Raw genomic sequence first — 6,000 nt, forward strand, 5'->3', positions numbered from 1 at the left:
CACAGGGGAATAGTCATGACGGGGGATGTAAACAAACATACACCTAACCTAGTTCTAGCCTAGCCGCTAGCTAAGGACTGTATGTAGACCACGCTACACTCGGGCTACAAATTCCTAGACACACGGAGAAAGCAGCGCGAGCGACAGCATTAGGCGGCCGAAAAACTGGCCAACACATAACTGACAATAGTGAAAGCTAGTTCAAGCTATACACAGTATCAGCCGAGAAACTACATCAACGCTAAAACAACAAAGCGGCCATAAAGGGCCTGCCTGTCACAGTCAGCCTAACATACAGTTATTTGCCCAAATAACCCCATAAAACATGAACAGATGACAACTATATGCACGGGAAGCTATACAGGCAAAGCAAGGTCTACATAAAGAATGAAAAATGGACCTGGCTTACCTCCTGCGGCTCGTAGAATGCAGATTCCTCCCCGATACGTCACACGGAGGGGAAAATCCAAAGTTCCAAAGCCCAAAAGCACTTTCACTATCAAGCCAGACGGCGGGCCGTCAGAAAAATATTCATCATAGGCCCACTACATCAGCCCGACTGTAAAGCCCGCAGCATATAGATGTCACAAAACGCTACCGGGAGGCGAAGGAAGAGCGAGGACGAAAAAAAGCCCTCGCGAGAGAGGGGATCGATTACCGGCGCTGCTGGCGCCGCTCCTCGATCACCTCCCTCAGATCTTGCTTCTTCCTTCTAGCGTCTCGCCGTCTCTGCGACTTACTCCGAGAAGGAGGAGGCGCACGAGCGGCGACACTTTCCCTCTGGGCCTGCCTCTGAGCCTCGGCTCGAGAAGGCCCGGGACCTCCCGGCTGTCTGGGCCCAGAGCTGGATCTGTACGCCGCGGAGCGCGTCTTCGCCTCCCTGAACCTCTCAACCACCGCCTGCACGGAGGTGCCAAAAAGTTCAGTGGGCGAAACCGGGGCATCGAGGAGAAAATGTTTCTCTTTCTCCCCGATGTCCACACAGTTCACGCTCAGTGGCCACCATGCCCGCCATAGATCAACCGATCGAAGCGGCAGTTTGTTTGGTGGCCCTCAGAGCGAGATCCGTGGTCCGACGCAACTCCGTGACCGCCTCAGCGGAAAGACCTTGACCCTGATCAAAATCCGTAAGCAGATCAGCCTGATACACCAGAAGCACTGACATAGTGTGCAACGCCGCACCAGCCTGACCTGCAGCGGCGTAAGCCCTGCCATTCAAACGTGACTTCACCTTCAACGCTTTGGATGGCAGTGCCGGAGCTTTCAGTGTCGGTGCACTCCCTGTAGCGAGTTCGCAAACGTCTCTTCCACAGGAGGCATCGACACATACCCATGCTGGCCCAATCCCTCAACATCAGCGAAGTCAGCTCGCTGATACTGATGCTGATGGATTCGGGCCGAGTACGGGTTCTTCCATGCCTTCTTGATCTCAGCATGAAGATCGGGAAGGAATGGAAGGCTCGCTGGAGTTGCCGGGTTATGAGTAGAGAGAAAATGATCGTCTAACCTGCTGCGAGCGGGTTCCCTCCTCACGCGCTCCCAGGGCAGCTGCAGTCTGCTCGAGGCGCGTTCCATAACCTCCAGCAACTCAGAAAACCGCTCGCCCGCTTCTTCCACCTCGGCCATCTCCTGCTCCCCGGGGCCTTGAGCCAAGAGAGCACTTGCTCCTGTGTCTGAGGATGTTAAGGATACAACATCATCGTCATCCGCCAGAAGCACGTCCTCGTCAGCCGCTTCAGCTTGAGAAAGATTGACACCCCTCTCAAATTCCTCAGCGAGCTCCACCTGCGAGCCCCATGATTTCAATCGCCGCTGAGCCTCAGCACGAGCGGGGCCGGAACCACCAGGCAGCGGTGATGACACCTCTCCCCTCGAGAAGAGGGCCAAACGAGAACGGAGCGTTCTCATAGGAAAACGCTCACAGTTAGCACAGGCAGCACCCTCGAGTACTGTCCGTGCATGCTCCTCGCCCAGACAGAAAATGCACAAGTTGTGTGTGTCCTCCGGTGTCAGAAACCTGGGACAAGGATCAGCACACTTCCTGAACGATTTAGCAGACATACTAACTTTGGCAGAGTGAAAAAGGCACGAGCAAAAGCAGTTGCGATAAGACAAGAGGATGCCGGCTGTTTCCCCAGGCGCTCCCTTTATACGTCATGGTTCGCGCCGTTTGACGTGATTGGCTGTCGCCGGCCAATAGGATTGGAGTGTGGTGATTTTTGGCATTTCGAGCACGGGTCACGGAGGACGTTCCCCTAGCGCAGTCAGCGCAGAGTATAAGTTCCCTTTCGAAAGGGAACCTCAAATTCAAGGACTTAATGTGGGGACACATTTCGAATTAGAGCAAGGTTACATCATGTTACCTTGTAAAATACATTGTTACAGTTTTGTTACGGTCTCCAGCTTGGGATTCGGGCGCTCTAAAGGCCGGAACACACCAAGCCAACACCGACGAACCAGTGGTGACGAAAGCAAACTGTGGGGTTGGCTCACGTCGGCAGCATCTGTGTCCAAAGTTACCCTGACACCCCAAACCGACGCTCGACAGCCGACGGCCAATCGGAATGATCAGATGGCCCGATGGACCGACGAGCTCCGACGTCGATTCAACATTTCGAATCCGGGTATCCGGCGTGGGATTCGGGTGCTCTAACAAGGAAGATAAAAACTGCCTCTTGACATCAAGGGAGTGAGGTTTACTTGCACAGCTCTCACTAACTTTACTCTGTTACTCAGGCTTGTTTGATTCCTTGTCTGAAGCCTGGTTTGAGACTTTAAAATGAGCTTTTGGTAAGAACAAGGGGCTTGTGACAGAAAAAAAATATCCTCCTGCCAGACCAAAGTCTCACATAGACAACATCTCCAACCTCCAGGATCAACACAACTCCATTTGAGGAGTTTAAATCATCCTGAGCCTGATGATGTCACGATCACTAGTGAGAGTGCCCTAATCAGTCACTAGAGGGCACTCCATCCAGTTTGTAGAGGACACAGCTGTGTGCAATGACGTGGGATAATCAGTCCGGGAAGTGTGTTATGGGTAATGTAGTTCATGGGGTGAAAACAAGAGTCCAGGATGGAGTGCCCTCTAGTGGCTGATTAGGGCACTCTCACTAGTGATCGTGACAGATGATCATGTGCTATAACCACACGCTGTCCATTCTTAACAATGGATGCAGTTGATGTAGTTGAGCCATAATTATATACAGTGAATTTGAACATGTACGCTCCTTTCAGTGGGGCTGTGAAAACACTTAAACCAAATAACAAGAGACACAGAATCAGCTGTTTCCTGTATGATTGCTGAATTACCAAACACACTGTGTAATAGTTTTGAAAGATGGCAGATCATTTAATTCTCTTATACACATTACACAACTGCAGAGAGGTCTGAATGGAGCAGAAGGTTTTCATTACTATAAACTGAGTTTTATGACTCCATTTCATTGATAATTACCTGTAATTGGGTTGTAGGCATTCCCTATGTTTGTGAAGACGTTCTTGTAGGTTAGTGTGATTTCAGTGGTAAAAGGACCAACATGTCCAGTGCCAGATTCCCTCAGTGCAGCAGAAAAAGCTATTTCTCTGTCTGTTATTGAAAAACATAAGCAATATTGTGATATATTACTGTATTACACTGAGAATGAATACACTGAATTTAACATCATTCAAGCACACTTTCACCTCTATTTTCCTTTCTCAACTCCACTTGACTCAGAGTAAGATTTGAAATTTCTGTGAAGGAATAAAGATTCTGTTAAATGACATTTACACTGATTATTGTAATAGATAACACAATTTACACAGTATACACTCAACTTTACACTAACATTTACACTATACAATGTATTGCATTGGTGTTTTACTTTGAGGATCATTAATAATAGAGTGAATGTTTTGGTGAAGTACCTTCATTTTTCTTCTTCATCTCATCCCTCAGTTCTGTAATGGTGGCGGTCAGTTCTCTGATGTTTTCTTTCTGCTCTGTAACGGTGGCGGTCAGTTCTCTCAGTGCTGCATGGATGTCAGGGATGCCCAGATCACAGTATTGTTGTCTGTCAGTTGAAGCTTCAGCTCTCAAAGTGTCTGTTTGAGGTGGATTCTGTCTTCCGTCCTCAGAGCTGATCTGTTGACTGATCTCATTCTCATTGAGTCCTCCATCTACCTGCTGCTGGACGACAAACACAAAGGTTTCCAACAGCAGCAGTATACATACTAAAGCCTTCATTCTTCACTGATGTTTGTTTCCAGCTCTTGCTCTGTCATCCTCACAGCCTCTCATGTTCCTTTTATAGTGTCCTGATTTACTGTCTTTTGTACTTGATTTATATTGCTTCAGATAAATACATAGTTCAAGTTAATTGTTAATAAAAATTAAAGGAATTTTCCAGCCTCAGTAGATGTTAATCTCTATTGACAATATTTGTGGCACTATGTTGATCTGAACAAAAATAACTTTGACTCGTCTCTTAAAAAAAAGGTAATAATACAAAAATGATTTTCACACCACTTTCTGACATGTTTATATCTTACAGTAGTTACCAGGTTTATGTTATGACAAAAAAGAAAGAAAAAAAGAAGAAAGAAACACTGGTTGTAAATGTACGCAAACAAAATTATTAAGTGACATTTGCACACATAATGTTTAAGCCTTGTGGCTATACTGTTGAAACAGTGTGTAGCCTATTTTAATGTTTACTGCTTTGCCTATTTACTTCCATTGTAAGTTCCTGACATTTTTTTTAACTAAAGAAAGAGTTGACATTTATTTCTGTGGTGACTGATATCATACTATAAATGTTGCTGATGGAGTTATTTCATTAATGTAATTATTAACCTGATATACAACTTTTCTCAAGGACAAATGACAGATTTTGGGGAAGTGACACTTGCAAAGTTTGGTGTCAATCTGCCAAAGCATTACACAGATACAGCTTCAAGAGTCATTTTTGCATCATGCCTCAAATTTGTTGCTCCGGTGTATGAAAATGGTTTGACGTATCAACTTGAAATCCATAAATTTTTGTCGGCATGGTCTGAAGATGATACGGTTTAATTTTGGTGAAAATCAGAGCAACGGTCTAGGAGGAGTTAGAAAAAGTAGGTTTTTAAAGAAAAACAATATGGCGGACAGGAAGTTCAGCGGACTATGGCAAATTTGATATCTATGTTCTCAGAATGACCCAAGGAATCTACTGAGACCAGTTCCACTACAATTGGTTAATATAGTCAAAAGTTATTAGCATTTTTGTAAATTCTGACCACACTTTTGACCACAAGGTGGCGCTGCGCCAAAACTTTTTAAGTATTGTCAGGGCATGGTGCATACCGAATTTTTAACGATACGCTAATGCGTTCGTAAAATACAGCATTTAGCACAAAATTCTAAATGGCCGACGGCCAAAAGGGCCGATATGGAAAAATTGGATATCATTTGATTCGGTATGATGCCCCAAATCCAACAAGACCAAATGGAGTTACCCATCAGAAGTTATAAGCAAAAATAGCCATTTTTCATATCTCTGCACCAGTAGGTGGTGCTGCGCCAAAACGCTGCATGTTGCCTCAGGTCATGCTTGTGAGGACATGTGCCAAGTTTGGTCTGAATACAATAAAGCGTTGCGGAGATACAGCCTTACGTCTATTTTTGCAAACACGGTTTGAGGAATCGACTTGAATTCTATAACTTTTTGTTGGCATGGTCGGAAGATGATCTGGTTCAATTTTTGCGAAAATCAGAGTAACGGCGTAGGAGTTTGAAAAAGTAGGTTTTTCAGAAAATTCAAAATGGCGGAAAAATTTTCATGACGGAAAATGATGTCATAGGAATTCGAATCGGCTTGAGCCAAGGAATCAGAGGACAAAATAATTTTGTTTCTAACCCTTACGGTTCAAAAGTTATTAAAGGGATAGTTCACCCAAAACTGAAAATTCTATCATAATTTACTCACCCTCAAGTTGTTCAAAATCTGTATAATTTTTTAAGATATTTTGAAGAAT

This window comes from Megalobrama amblycephala, linkage group LG17, assembly GCF_018812025.1.
Source record: "Megalobrama amblycephala isolate DHTTF-2021 linkage group LG17, ASM1881202v1, whole genome shotgun sequence".
Classification (NCBI taxonomy): Eukaryota; Metazoa; Chordata; class Actinopteri; order Cypriniformes; family Xenocyprididae; genus Megalobrama; species Megalobrama amblycephala.